Source organism: Microcebus murinus, chromosome 25, assembly GCF_040939455.1.
Source record: "Microcebus murinus isolate Inina chromosome 25, M.murinus_Inina_mat1.0, whole genome shotgun sequence".
Classification (NCBI taxonomy): domain Eukaryota; kingdom Metazoa; phylum Chordata; class Mammalia; order Primates; family Cheirogaleidae; genus Microcebus; species Microcebus murinus.
In genome coordinates, this window is record NC_134128.1 from 26,651,240 (window position 1) to 26,666,710 (window position 15,471).

The 15,471-nt window shown below is 63.2% G+C and overlaps 2 non-coding genes across 2 annotated transcripts; both read right to left on the reverse strand.

Moving 5' to 3' along the window:
• Window positions 1-9,355: 9,355 nt before the first annotated feature.
• On the reverse strand, window positions 9,356-9,474 carry LOC142864371 (5S ribosomal RNA). Its single transcript, XR_012914929.1, has one exon. It is a non-coding gene; the product is annotated as a 5S ribosomal RNA (ribosomal RNA).
• A 3,504-nt stretch (window positions 9,475-12,978) lies between these two features.
• Window positions 12,979-13,097, reverse strand: LOC142864482 (5S ribosomal RNA). Its single transcript, XR_012915003.1, has one exon. It is a non-coding gene; the product is annotated as a 5S ribosomal RNA (ribosomal RNA).
• Window positions 13,098-15,471: the final 2,374 nt, after the last annotated feature.

The window sequence follows — 15,471 nt, forward strand, 5'->3', positions numbered from 1 at the left end:
GTGTCCATTCACCCACGGTGATGGGCAGGTAGGGCGCTGTGTGGAACTGGCTGTGTCCACTGATCCACGGATGACAGGCAGGTAGTGCACTGTGTGGAACCGGCAGTGTCCAATCACCCACGGGAGACAGGCAGGCAAGTCGCTGTGTTGACCTGGCTGTGTCCACTCAAACACGGGAGATGGGCAGGCAGGGCGCTGTGTTGAATTGGCAGTGTCCACTGACCCACGGGAGATGGGCAGGCAGGTCACTGTGTTGACACTGCTGTGTCCACTCACCCACGAGACACGGGCAGGCAGGGCGGGGTGTGGAACTGGCAGAGTCCACTCATCCACGGGAGACGGTCAGGCAGGTTGCTGTGTTGAACTGGCAGTGTCCACTCACCGACGGAAACAGACAGGCAGGGCACTATGTGGAACAGGCGCTGTCCACTCACCCATGGTAGAGAGGCAGGTAGGGCGCTCTGTGGGACGGGCTGTGTCCACTGACCCACGGGTGACAGGCAGGCAGGTCGCTGTGTTGAACTGGCTGTGTCCACTCACCCACGGCTGATGGGCAGGTAGGGCGCAGTGTGGAACTGGCTCTGTCCACTGACCCACGGGTGACAGGCAGGTAGGGCGCTGTGTGGAACGGGCAGTGTCCACTCACCCACAGGGGACGGGCACGCAGGGCGCTGTTTTGTACTGGCAGTGTCCACTCACCCACGGGTGACGGGCAGGTAGGGCGCTGTTTGGAACTGGCTCTGTCCACTGACCCACGGGTGACAGGCAGGTAGGGCGCTGTGTGGAACTGGCAGTGTCCACTCACCCATGGGAGACGGGCAGGCAGGTCGCTGTGTTGAACTGGCTGTGTCCACTCACACACGGGAGACGGGCAGGAAGGGCGCTGTGTTGAACTGGCAGTGTCCACTCACCCACGGGAAACGGGCAGGCAGGTCACTGTGTTGACCTGGCTGTGTCCACTCACCCACAGGACACGGGCAGGCAGTGTGCTTTGTGGAACTGGCAGTGTCCACTCACCCATGGTTGACGGGCTGGTAGGGCGCTGTCTAGAACTGGCTGTGTCCACTCACCCACGGGAGACGGGCAGGCAGGGCGCGGTGTGGAACTGGCGCTGTCCACTAACCCATGGTAGAGAGGCAGGTAGGGCGCTCTGTGGGATGGGCTGTGTCCACTGACCCACGGGTGACGGGTAGGTAAGGCAGTGTGTGGAACTGGCAGTGTCCACTCACCCACAGGGGAGGGGCAGGCAGGGCGCTGTTTTGTACTGGCAGTGTCCACTCACCCACGGGACACGGGCAGGCAGCGCGTGGTGTGGAACTGGCAGTGTCCACTCACCCACGGCTGATGGCAGGCAGGGCGCTGTCTGGGATTGGCTTTGTCCATTGACCCACGGGTGACAGGCAGGTAGGGCGCAGTGTGGAACTGGCCGTTTCCACTCACCCAAAGGAGACAGGCAGGCAGGTCGCTGTGTTGAACTGGCTGAGTCCACTCACACACGGGAGACGGGCAGGCAGTGTGCTGTGTTGAACTGGCTGTGTCCACTCACCCACAGGATACGGGCAGGCAGGTCACTGTGTTGACCTGGCTGTGTCCACTCACCCACGGGACACGGGAAGGCAGATCGTTGTGTGGAACTGGCTGTTTCCACTGACCCACGGGTGCCGGGCAGGTAGGGCGCTGTGTGGAACTGGCAGTGTCCACTCACCCACGGGAGACCGGCAGGCAGGTCACTGTGATGAACTGGCAGTGTCCACTCAACGACGGGAAACGGACAGGCAGGGCAGTATGTGGAACAGGCGCTGTCCACTCACCCATGGTAGTGAGGCAGGTAGGGCGCTGTGTGTGACGGGCTGTGTCCACTGACCCACGGGTGACAGGTAGGTAAGGCACTGTGTGGAACTTGCTGTGTCCACACATCCACGGGAGACGGGAAGCCAGGGCGCTGTTTTGTACTTTCAGTGTCCACTCACCCACGGGACACGGGCAGGCAGGGCGCGGTGTGGAACTGGCAGTGTCCACTCACCCACGGCTGATGGGCAGGTAGGGCGCTCTGTGGAACTGGCTCTGTCCACTGACCCACGGGTGACAGGCAAGTAGGGTGCTGTGTGAAACTGGCAATGTCCATTAACCCACGGGAGATGGGCAGGCAGGGCGCGGTGTGGAACTGGCAGTGTCCACTCACCCACGGCTGATGGGCAGGTAGGGCGCTTTGTGGAACTGGCTGTGTCCACTGACCCACGGGTGACAGGCCGGTAGGGCGCGGTGTGGAACTGGCAGTGTCCACTCACCCATGGGAGACGGGCAGGCAGATCGCTGTGTTGAACTGGCTGTGTCCACTCACACACGGGAGAGGGAAAGGCAGGGCGCTGTTTTGTACTGGCAGTGTCCACTCACCAACGGGACACGGGCAGGCAGGGCGTGTTGTGGAACTAGCAGTCTCCACTCACCCACGGCTGACGGGCAGGTAGGGCGCTGTGTGGAACTGGCTGTGTCCACTGACCCACGGGTGACAGGCAGGTAGGGCGCTGTGTGGAAGTGGCAGTGTCCATTCATCCACGGGTGACAGGCAGGTAGGGCGCTGTGTGGAACTGGCAGTGTCCACTCACACATGGGAGACAGGCACGCAGGTCGCTGTGCTGAACTGGCTGTGTCCACTCACACACCGGAGACGGGCAGGCAGGGCGCTGTGTAGACCTAGCTGTGTCCACTCACCCACGGGAAACGGGCAGGCAGAGCGCAGTGTGGAACTGGCAGTGTACACTCACCCACAGTTGACGGGCAGGTAGGGCGCTGTGTGGAACTGGCTGTGTCCACTGAACCACGGGTGACGGGCAGGTAGGGCGCTGTGTGGAACTGGCAGTGTCCACTCACCCACGAGCGACGTGCAAGCAGGTCGCTGTGATGAACTGGCAGTGTCCACTCAATGATGAGAAACGGACAGGCAGGGCACTTTGTGGAACAGGCGCTGTCCACTCACCCATGGTAGAGAGGCAGGTAGGGCGCTCTGTGGGACGGGCTGTGTCCACTGACCCAAGGGTGATAGGTAGGTAAGGCACTGTGTGGAACTTGCTGTGTCCACTCACCCACGGGAGACGGGCAGGCAGGGCGCTGTTTTGTACTGTCAGTGTCCACTCACCCACGGGACACGGGCAGGTAGGGCACAGTGTGTAACAGGCTGTGTCCACTCACCCACGGGAGACAGGCAGGCAGGGCGCAGTGTGGATCTTGCCGTGTTCACACACCCAAGTCAGACGGGCAAGCAGGTCGCAGTGTGGAACTGTCTGTGTCCTCTCATCCACGGGAGACGTACAGGAAGGTCGCATGTGGATGTGGCTGTGTCCACTCACCTACAGGAGACGGGCAGGCAGGGCAGAGTGTAGAAGTGGCTGTGTCCACTCACCCACGGGAGACTGGCAGACAGGGCGCAGTGTGAATGTGGCTGTGTCCACTCACCCACGGGAGACGGGCAGGCAGGGTGCAGTGTGGAACTTGCTGTGTCCACACAACCACCTGAGACGTCAGGTAGGGCGCTGTGTGGAACTGGCTGTGTCCACTCACCCACGAGACAGACAGGCAGGGCGCAGTGTGGAACTGGCTATGTCCACTCACCCATGGGTGACGGGCAGACAGGGCGCAGTATGGAACGTGCTGTGTCCACACACCCACCGGAGACGGGCAGGCAGGGCGGAGTATAGATGTGGCTGTGCCCACTCACACACGGGAGACGGGCAGAAGGGCACAGTGTGGATCTTGCCGTATCCATACACCCACGGGAGACTGGCAGGCAGGGCGCAGTGTGGATGTGGCTGTGTCCATTCACACATCTGTGACGGGCAGGCAGGGCGCAGTTTGGAACTGGCAGTGTCCACAACCACCACCAGAGACGGGCAGGCAGGACTCTGTGTGGATGTGCCTGTCTCCACTCAGCCACGGAAGATGGGCAGGCAGGGCGCAGTGTGGAAATGGCAGTGTCTACTCACCCACGGGAGATGGGCAGGCAGGGCGCTGAGTGGATCTGGCTGTTTCCACACACCCATGGGATACGGTCAGGCAGGGCGCAGTGTGGAACTGGCTGTGTCCACACACGCACCGGAGACGGGCAGGCAGGGCTCTGTGTGCAACTGGCTGTGACCACACACCCACAGTAGATGGGCAGGCAGGGAGCAGTGTAGATCTGGCTGTGTCCACTCACTCACTGGAGACAGGCAGGCTGGGTGCCGTGTGCATCTGACTGTGTCCACACACCCATGGGAGACGGGCAGGCTGGGCGTCGTGTGGATCCGGCTGTGTGCACACACCCATGGGAGACTGCCAGGCAGGGTTCTGTGTGGAACTCGCTGTGTCCACACACCCACGGGAGACGGGCATGCAGAGTGCAGTGTGGTTCTGGCCGTGTCCACATACCAATGGGAGACGGGCAGGCAGGGCGCTGTGTGTATCTGGCTGTGTCCACTCACCCATGGGAGACGGGCAGGCAGGGTGCAGTGTGGATCTGGCTGTGTCCACTCACCCACGGGAGACGGGCAGGCAGGGCGCTGTGTGTATCTGGCTGTGTCCACACACCCATGGGAGACGTGCAGGCTGGGCGCCGTGTGGATCTGGTTGTGTCGACACACTCATGAGTGACGGGCAGGCAGGGCACTGTGTGGATCTGGCTATGTCCACTAACCCACGGGAGACGGGCAGGCAGGTCGCAGCACTGTGTGGATCTGGCTGTGTCTACTCACCCACGGGAGACGGGCAGGCAGGGCGCTGTATGGATCTGCCTGTGTCTACTCACCCACGGGGGATGGGCAGGCAGGGCGCAGTGTGGAACTGGCTGTGTCCACTCAACCACAGGAGACGGGCAGGTAGGGCACAGTGTGGATCTTGCCATGTCCACACACTCGTGGGAGATGGGCAGGCAGGGCCCAGTGTTGAACTGGCTGGTTCCACTCACCCAGGGGTATCGGGCAGACAGGGCGCAGTGTGGAACTGGTGTGTCCACACATCCACGGTAAACGGGAGGCAGGGCGCAGTGTGGATGTGGCTGTGTCCACTCACCCACGGGAGACGGGCAGGCAGAGCACAGTGTGGAACTTGCTGTGTCCACACACCCACCGGAGACGGGCAGGTAGGGCGCTGTGTGGAACTGGCTGTGTCCACACACCCATGGGAGATGGTTAGGCAAGGTGCTTTGTGGATGTGGCTGTGTCCACTCACCAATGGGAGACAGGCAGGCTGGGCGCCGTGTGTATCTGGCTCTGTCCACTCACCCACGGGAGATGGGCAGGCAGCGCGCAGTGTGGATCCTGCTGTTTCCACTCACCCACGGGAGACGGGCAGGCAGGGCGCTGTGTCGATCTGACTGTGTCCACTCACCCATGGGTGATGGGCAGGCAGAGCTCTGTGTGGATCTGGCTTTGTCCACACACCCACCGGAGACGGGAAGCCAGGGCGCTGTTTGGATCTGGGTGTGTCCACTTACCCATGGGATACGGTCAGGCAGGGCGCTGTGTGGAACTGGCTGTGTCCACTCACCCACAGGAGACAGGGAGGCAGGGCGCAGTGTCGATCTTGCCATGTCCACACACCCACGGGATACGGGGAGGCAGGGCGCAGTGTGGATCTTGCTGTGTCCACACACCCACGGGAGACGGGATGGCAGGGTGCAGTGTGGGTGTGGCTGTGTCCACTCACCCACGGGAGATGGGAAGGCAGGGCGCAGTGTAGATCTGGCTGTTTCCACTGACCCACGGTAGACGGGCAGGCAGGGGGCTGTGTGGATGTGGCTGTGTCCACTCACGCACGGGAGACGGGCAGGCTGGGCGCCGTGTGGATGTTGCCGTGTACACACACTCACGGAGACGGGCAGGGAGGGCTCTATGTGGATCTGGCTCTGTCCACTCACCCACGGCAGACGGGCAGGCAGGGCGCTGTGTGGAACATGCTGTGTTCACACATCCATGGGAGATGGTCAGAAAGGGTGCTGTGTGGATGTGGCTGTGTCCACTCAGCCACGGGAGCCGGGCAGGGAGGGCGCTGTGTGGAACTGGCTGTGTCCACACACCCATGTGAGACGGTCAGCCAGGGTGCTGTGCGGATGTGGCTGTGTCCACTCACCCACGGGATTCGGGCAGGCTGGGCGCCATGTGGATCTGGTTGTGTCGACACACTCATGGGAGATGGGCAGGCAGGGCGCTGTGTGGATCTGGCTGTGTCCACACACCCACCAGAGACGGGCAGGCAGGGCGCTGTGTGGATCTGGCTGTGTCCACTCACCCATGGGAGACGGGCAGGCAGGGCACTGTGTGGATCTGGCTGTGTCCACACACCCACCGGAGACGGGCATGCAGGGCGCTGTGTGGATCTGTCTGTGTCCACTCACCCATGGGAGACGGGCAGGCAGGGCGCTGTGTGGATATGGCTGTGTCCACACACCCACCGGAGACGGGCAGGCAGGGTGCTGTGTGGATCTGGCTGTGTCCACTCACACATGGTTGACGGGCAAGCAGGGCGCAGTGTGGAAATGGCTGTGTACACACACCCACAAGAGACGGGCAGGCAGGGCGCTGTGTGGATGCGGCTATCTCCACTCACCCACAGGAGACTGGCAGGCAGGGTGCAGTGTGGAACTGGCTGTGTCCACTCAACCACGGGAGACGGACAGGCAGGGTGCAGTGTGGATCTGGCTTGTCCAATCTCCAATGGGTGACGGGCAGGCAGGGCGCAGTGTGGAACTGGCTGTGTCCACTCACCCACGGTAGACGGGCAGGCAGGGTGCATTGTGGATCTGGCTGTGATCACTCACCCATGGGTGACGGGAAAGCAGGACGCAGTGTGGAAATGGCTGTGTCCACACACCCACCAGAGACGGGCAGGCAGGGCATGTGTGGATGTGGCTGTCTCTACTCACCCACGGGAGACGGGCAGGCAGGGCGCAGTGTGGAACTGGCTGTGTCTACTCACCACGGGAGACGGTCAGGCAGGGTGCTGTGTGGATGTGGCTGTGTCAACACACCCACGGGAGACGGGCAGGCTGGGAGCCGTGTGGATCTGGCTGTGTCCACACACAAACGGGAGACGGGCATGCAGGGCGCAGTGTGCATCTGGCTGTGTCCACTCACGCATGGGTGACGAGAAGGCAGAGCGCAGTGTGGAATTGGCTATGTCCACACACCTACGGGAGACGGTCAGGCAGTGCTCTGTGTGGAACTGACTGTGTCCACACAAGCACGGGAGACGAGCAGGCCGGGCGCAGTATGGAACTGACTGTGTCCACACAAGCACGGGAGACGAGCAGGCCGGGCGCAGTGTGGATCTAGCTGTGTCCACTCACCCATGGGTGACGGGCAGGCTAGGCGCAGTGTGGAACTGGCTGTGTCCACTCACCCATGGGAGACGGGCATGCAGGGCGCAGTACGGATGTGGAGGTGTCCACTCACCAAAGGGAGATGGGCAGGCAGGGCTCTGTGTGGAACTGGCTGTGTCCACTTACTCACGGGAGACGGGCAGGCAGGGCGTCGTGTGGATGTGGCTGTGTCCAAAAACCCAAGGGAGACGGTCAGGCAGGCGCAGTGTGGATGTGGCTGTGTCCACTCAACCATGGGAGACGGGCAGGCTGTTCGCCGTGTGGATCTGGCTGTGTCCACTCACCCACGGGAGACGGGCAGGCAGGGCGCAGTGTGGATCTGGCTGTGTCCACTCACCCATGGGTGATGAACAGGCAGGGCACAGTGTGGAACTGGCTGTGTCAACACACGCACCGGAGACGTGCAGGTAGGACTCTGTGTGGAACTGGCTGTGTCCACACACCCATGGGAGACGGGCAGGCAGGGCGCAGTTTGGATCTTGCCGTGTCCACACACCCATGGGAGACGGGCAGGCAGGGCGCAGTGTGGATGTGGCTGTGTCCACTCACCCACGGGAGACGGGCAGAGAGTGTGCTGTGTGGATCTGGCTGTGTCCACTGACCCACGGCAGACGGGCAGGCAGGGCGCAGTTTGGATCTTGCCGTGCCACACACCCATGGAAGACTGTCAGGCAGGGTGCTATGTGGATGTGGCTGTGTCTACTCACCCACCGGAGATGGGCAGGCTGGGCACCGTGACGATTTGGCTGTGTCCACTCACCGATGGGAGACGGGCAGGCTGGGCGATGTGGGGATCTGTCTGTGTCCACTCACCCACGGGAGATGGGCAGGCAGGGCGCAGTGTGGAACTGGCTGTGTCCACACACCCATGGGAGGCGGTCAGCCAGGGTGCTGTGTGGATGTGGCTGTGTCCACACACCCACGGGAGACGGTCAGGTAGGGCGCAGTGTGGAACTGGCAGTGTGCACTCTCCCACGAGAGACGGGCTGGCAGGTCACAGTGTGCATGTGGCTGTGTCCACTCACCCTCGGGTGATGGGCAGGCAGGGTGCTGTGTGGATGTGGCTGTGTCCACTCACCCACCAGAGACAGGCAGTCAGGGCGCAGTGTGGAACTGGCTGTGTCCACAAACCAACGGGAGGCGGGCAGGCAGGGCTCTGTGTGGAACTTTCTGTGTCCACAGACATATGGCAAACGGGCAGACAGAGCGCAGTGTGGAACTTGCTGTATCCACTCACCCATGGGTGACATGCAGGCTGGGCTATGTGTGGAACTGTCATTGTCCACACACCCACGGGACACGGGCAGACAGGGAGCAGTGTGGAACTTGCTGTGTCCACACATCAAACAGACGGGTAGGCAGGACGCTGTGTGGACGTGGCTGTGTCCACTCACGCACGGGAGACATGTAGGCTGGGCGCCGTGTGGATTTATTGTGTCCCCTTACCCACGCGAGACGGGTGGGAGGGCGCTGTGTGGAACTTGTTGTGTCCACACACCCAGCAGAGACAGGCAGACAGGGCACAGTGTGGATGAGACTGTAAACTCACCCACGGGAGACGGGCATCAGGGCGCACTGTGGAACTGGCTGTGTCCACACACCAAAGGGACACAGGCAGGCAGGGCGCAGTGTGGATCAGGCTGTGTCCACTCACCCATGAGTGACAGGAAGGCAGGGCTCTGTGTGGATCTAGCTGTTTCCACACACCCATGGGAGATGGGCAGGCCGTGCGCTGTGTCGATCTGCGTGTGTCCACACACCCATGGGGGACGGTCAGACAGGGTGCCAGACTTTTGGTCTGAGACCTGACAGTCCAGAAGCCACGCATGCTGCCGCGTGACGGCGGTGTCGCGGCTTGGGACAAGAGGAGGCCCCACGGTGCGGGCTGGGGCGCCAGGCACCGCGGCGGGCGCTGAGGGTGGGGGTGACCCCCGCCCCGGGCCGCCGCCTCGCTCCCAGAGAGGGGACAGAACAAGAGGCAAAACAAAAAAAAAAAAAAGAAGAAGCCTACGGCACCCGGTATTCCCAGGCGGTCTCCCATCCAAGTACTAACCAGGCCCGACCCTGCTTAGCTTCCGAGACCAGACGAGATCGGGCGCGTTCAGGGTGGTGTGGCCCTAGACGGCGGAGGGCGCCCCTGCCCCGCTCAAGAAGCCGAGCCTCTCTGCGCTTCCCCGCCGCCTCCTCCCGCCCCAGGCCCCGCGCCAGCGCTGACCCGCACCGGGCCGGGCCTGTTGAGTTCACCGGCCGGGTCCGGGGGGCTCCGAGGGACGGGGTTGACAGGCGGGGCGGGGCGGGCAGGGAGCGGCGGGCCGGGGTGGGGGGCTGTCTCTCTATACACACACACACACACACACACACACACACTCACACTCACACTCACTCACTCACACTCACACAAGATGCGCCTCCACGGCTGGACTCGCCAAGGTGGAGACCTTCCAGCCCCCCTCCTCTCCTCGCCTGGCCCACCCCCAGCTCGTGGCCGCCGCCGACGCCGCCGCCGCCGCCGCCGCCGATTGCGCACGCGCGGGTCGCCCGCCCTTTGACCCCAGGCAGGGGCCGCCCTCCCCGACAACCCCTTTCAGCTGCGCCCCCCACCCTGTGGGTGGGCTGCCGCCTATTCCCCCGGGCCCGGGCTGGGGCACAGCGCATGGGGGAGGGGAGCGAGTGTATGGGGCGTCTCTCTCTCTCTCTAGGGATGTGTCCCATGGGTGGGGTGGCGTGGTTTGTGGGGCGCTGAAGAAATCAGTCCCCTCCATCTCCTACCTCTGGAAAACGCCCAAGCCCTTGGAGAACTGCCGGCAACGCGACCGTGGGGGCCGGGACCCTCCTCTGTGTCCTCCTGTGGCCCGGTCCAAGGGGCCTGGGCCTGGCCGGGGCTGCATTGGACCCCGACCACCCTGGCGTGTGGACTCGCTAAAAATCGGCGATTAGATATTGGATTCCAGCTTCATTGAGGTCATTTCACTAATGAGTGCACCGGAAAGAGTTTCCTAATCCATCTGTGAGGGTGGCAACTGAAAGAGAATTTTAAAGCTGACAGAATAGGCGAGGAAAGGCATAGGAGATTTCCACACCCAGTAAGGAAGCCTTTCCCGAAATGGAAGAAAGAAAGGAGCAAACAGAAACACCGGTAGCCCGCCAGGATCAGAGTCTGCCCCCGAGAGAAAGTACCCTGACCAGGTTCACCCGTGGGTGGGTGGCGAGCTAGCGGCATTCAGAAGAGCGAGGCCCGCAGTCTGTGCAGAAGACACCTGCACTCGGGTGTGTGTGGCGGCACGATTCACAAGCAGCTCCAGATGTTAAGCCAAGGAGAAGCCAGGGAGTTCCCAACGCCCCAGGTGTCCTCAGCCCACGACTGGCTGCTGGGGGAATGCGAAGCCCGGCTCCTTGTCTCAGAGCGGGACAACCAGGAGGTGTGACGTACACCCCGGGGTTCCCAGGAGGATCAGGCTGAAGCTGGGACTTGGCCTGAAAGTGTCCCCTCGCATGGCCACCCCCTTCCCCTTCCTGCTCCTCTACTCCTGGTGCCCCTCCATCCAGGGGCCAGACCTTAAAGAGTCACCCGCAAGAGAATCCTGGTCCCAAAGGAGCCTTCTGGGGGACCCGTGCTGAGAGAGGTTGTGGGCATGGCCCGCTGGGGCTCTGCCCGACCCAGGGCTGAGAGATGCAACCTCCCAGCTCTGGGTCCCTGCAGGGGAAGCGTTGGCAAGCACAGGGCCAGTCCTCCAAAGGCCCAGGTGCAGGGAGCCCAGGCCAAGCAGCCTGTGGAAGAAGCCACCCCGGGAACACGACTGCAGGCCACGGCCCTTCCCACCTCCTCCTCCTCCTCCTCCTGCTCCTCCACCCCCCCGACCTCCCACCCCCCCCCGACATGGCGCAGGGCTCAGAGACACCTCAGACACTTGCTACCCAAAGTGCAAAGGGCATCAGTTGCTCCTCCAAACCCCCCCCCTGCCCAGCAGACCGCGTTGTCCAGCCAGCCCCCGGGCCTCCCTGGGGTGCCCAGCACAAAAGTGCAGACAACCACCGGACCCTCAATCTCAGTTTTCGGATGTTTTTGCCACTCTAAGGACCCGCAGGCCAGCTGGGCCTTCTGGCAGGACAGAGAGCCCCGGAATCCGACGTGGAGAGCTGGGTGTACGTCCCCACGAGGAGGCGGTCCCCACCTCCGCGGCTCTCCCCTTGCGGGGGGGAAAAGCAGCCACGGGGCCTCAGAGAAGACACCAGGCTGGGCGCCCGCCCCACAGTGGGGGCACGTCCCCCGCAGGCCACTTAGCGACGGCCGCCGGCCGGCGGACGGTTGGGTGGCGCGAGACGCTGCGGCCGCCCTGCTACCGGGTTCCTGGGAGGGCGTCCTGGAACCAGCGTCCACACCAAGCCCTTGGAAGGCCCAGGCGACGGAGGAGCCCCGTCAGGCAGGGGCCGAGGACGGTGACGGCCCGGGCGGGGAGGAGCGTGTCAGGCAGGGGCAGAGGACGGTGACAGGTGACAGGCCGGGCGGGAAGGAGTCAGTCAGGCAGGGGCCGAGGAGGAGACGGGCTGGGTAAGGGTTAGGGTTAGAGTCAGGGCACAAGTCACAATCGCAAAGACCTGGAAGCGACCCGAGTGCCCATCGACCCACGAGTGCGTAAATGAAATGTGGCGCGTGGACACCACGGAGTGCTATTCGGCTAGGAGGAGCAGCGGTGAGAGGGCACCTCTCGTGGTTCTCCTGGCCAGAGCTGGAACCCGTTCCAGTAAGCCAGGTAGCCCAAGAATGGACACACGAGCACCACGTGCTCGCGCTCACCAGCAAATGGGTACGAACCGATGGACACCTAAGTGGACACAGAGGAATCACCTTCATCGGGTGGGTGTCGGGCGGGTGGGGGGAGGGGATGGGCATACACCTCCATTAGGAATGGGGTGGGTGCGCACCGACTGGGGGATGGGCGCGCTTGAGGCTCTGACCCGAGGGGGGAGGCTGGGAGAGGGCAACGTACCCGACCTTAACATTGGTACCCCCACAATACGCTGGAACAACATCAGAGGTAAATGAATAAGAACACAGGGGGGAGGGGGGCACGGGCAACACATGTCACCTGAATACTTGGACTCCCATCATCTGCTTGAAAAGAGAGAGAAAAGAAAATGCAATCCTAGAGATAAGAGACACTTTTTAAACATAATGAATCCGAAGAGAAAAGTAAAAGGAGGCCTGTGGAGCAGGTCTGGGTGTGACTCCGGATCCCCCAACATCAGGTGCCACCACCAAAGATTCCTACGTGTAGCCCATAGAACCCCAAAAGCAACGGGACGAGTTCTGGTCACATACTCCCTCAAAATGACATCCTGGCCTTCTTCTGGAACTCCCTCCCCTCTCAGACTCTCAAGGTTTCCTCCAGCGTGTCGGTTCCCACAGAGCAGACCTTTGGTCTGAGACCTGACAGTCCAGAAGCCACGCATGCTGCCGCGTGACGGCGGTGTCGCGGCTTGGGACAAGAGGAGGCCCCACGGTGCGGGCTGGGGCGCCAGGCACCGCGGCGGGCGCTGAGGGTGGGGGTGACCCCCGCCCCGGGCCGCCGCCTCGCTCCCAGAGAGGGGACAGAACAAGAGGCAAAACAAAAAAAAAAAAAAGAAGAAGCCTACGGCACCCGGTATTCCCAGGCGGTCTCCCATCCAAGTACTAACCAGGCCCGACCCTGCTTAGCTTCCGAGACCAGACGAGATCGGGCGCGTTCAGGGTGGTGTGGCCCTAGACGGCGGAGGGCGCCCCTGCCCCGCTCAAGAAGCCGAGCCTCTCTGCGCTTCCCCGCCGCCTCCTCCCGCCCCAGGCCCCGCGCCAGCGCTGACCCGCACCGGGCCGGGCCTGTTGAGTTCACCGGCCGGGTCCGGGGGGCTCCGAGGGACGGGGTTGACAGGCGGGGCGGGGCGGGCAGGGAGCGGCGGGCCGGGGTGGGGGGCTGTCTCTCTATACACACACACACACACACACACACACACACACTCACACTCACACTCACTCACTCACACTCACACAAGATGCGCCTCCACAGCTGGACTCGCCAAGGTGGAGACCTTCCAGCCCCCCTCCTCTCCTCGCCTGGCCCACCCCCAGCTCGTGGCCGCCGCCGACGCCGCCGCCGCCGCCGATTGCGCACGCGCGGGTCGCCCGCCCTTTGACCCCAGGCAGGGGCCGCCCTCCCCGACAACCCCTTTCAGCTGCGCCCCCCACCCTGTGGGTGGGCTGCCGCCTATTCCCCCGGGCCCGGGCTGGGGCACAGCGCATGGGGGAGGGGAGCGAGTGTATGGGGCGTCTCTCTCTCTCTCTCTAGGGATGTGTCCCATGGGTGGGGTGGCGTGGTTTGTGGGGCGCTGAAGAAATCAGTCCCCTCCATCTCCTACCTCTGGAAAACGCCCAAGCCCTTGGAGAACTGCCGGCAACGCGACCGTGGGGGCCGGGACCCTCCTCTGTGTCCTCCTGTGGCCCGGTCCAAGGGGCCTGGGCCTGGCCGGGGCTGCATTGGACCCCGACCACCCTGGCGTGTGGACTCGCTAAAAATCGGCGATTAGATATTGGATTCCAGCTTCATTGAGGTCATTTCACTAATGAGTGCACCGGAAAGAGTTTCCTAATCCATCTGTGAGGGTGGCAACTGAAAGAGAATTTTAAAGCTGACAGAATAGGCGAGGAAAGGCATAGGAGATTTCCACACCCAGTAAGGAAGCCTTTCCCGAAATGGAAGAAAGAAAGGAGCAAACAGAAACACCGGTAGCCCGCCAGGATCAGAGTCTGCCCCCGAGAGAAAGTACCCTGACCAGGTTCACCCGTGGGTGGGTGGCGAGCTAGCGGCATTCAGAAGAGCGAGGCCCGCAGTCTGTGCAGAAGACACCTGCACTCGGGTGTGTGTGGCGGCACGATTCACAAGCAGCTCCAGATGTTAAGCCAAGGAGAAGCCAGGGAGTTCCCAACGCCCCAGGTGTCCTCAGCCCACGACTGGCTGCTGGGGGAATGCGAAGCCCGGCTCCTTGTCTCAGAGCGGGACAACCAGGAGGTGTGACGTACACCCCGGGGTTCCCAGGAGGATCAGGCTGAAGCTGGGACTTGGCCTGAAAGTGTCCCCTCGCATGGCCACCCCCTTCCCCTTCCTGCTCCTCTACTCCTGGTGCCCCTCCATCCAGGGGCCAGACCTTAAAGAGTCACCCGCAAGAGAATCCTGGTCCCAAAGGAGCCTTCTGGGAGACCCGTGCTGAGAGAGGTTGTGGGCATGGCCCGCTGGGGCTCTGCCCGACCCAGGGCTGAGAGATGCAACCTCCCAGCTCTGGGTCCCTGCAGGGGAAGCGTTGGCAAGCACAGGGCCAGTCCTCCAAAGGCCCAGGTGCAGGGAGCCCAGGCCAAGCAGCCTGTGGAAGAAGCCACCCCGGGAACACGACTGCAGGCCACGGCCCTTCCCACCTCCTCCTCCTCCTCCTCCTGCTCCTCCACCCCCCCGACCTCCCACCCCCCCCCCGACATGGCGCAGGGCTCAGAGACACCTCAGACACTTGCTACCCAAAGTGCAAAGGGCATCAGTTGCTCCTCCAAACCCCCCCCCTGCCCAGCAGACCGCGTTGTCCAGCCAGCCCCCGGGCCTCCCTGGGGTGCCCAGCACAAAAGTGCAGACAACCACCGGACCCTCAATCTCAGTTTTCGGATGTTTTTGCCACTCTAAGGACCCGCAGGCCAGCTGGGCCTTCTGGCAGGACAGAGAGCCCCGGAATCCGACGTGGAGAGCTGGGTGTACGTCCCCACGAGGAGGCGGTCCCCACCTCCGCGGCTCTCCCCTTGCGGGGGGGAAAAGCAGCCACGGGGCCTCAGAGAAGACACCAGGCTGGGCGCCCGCCCCACAGTGGGGGCACGTCCCCCGCAGGCCACTTAGCGACGGCCGCCGGCCGGCGGACGGTTGGGTGGCGCGAGACGCTGCGGCCGCCCTGCTACCGGGTTCCTGGGAGGGCGTCCTGGAACCAGCGTCCACACCAAGCCCTTGGAAGGCCCAGGCGACGGAGGAGCCCCGTCAGGCAGGGGCCGAGGACGGTGACGGCCCGGGCGGGGAGGAGCGTGTCAGGCAGGGGCAGAGGACGGTGACAGGTGACAG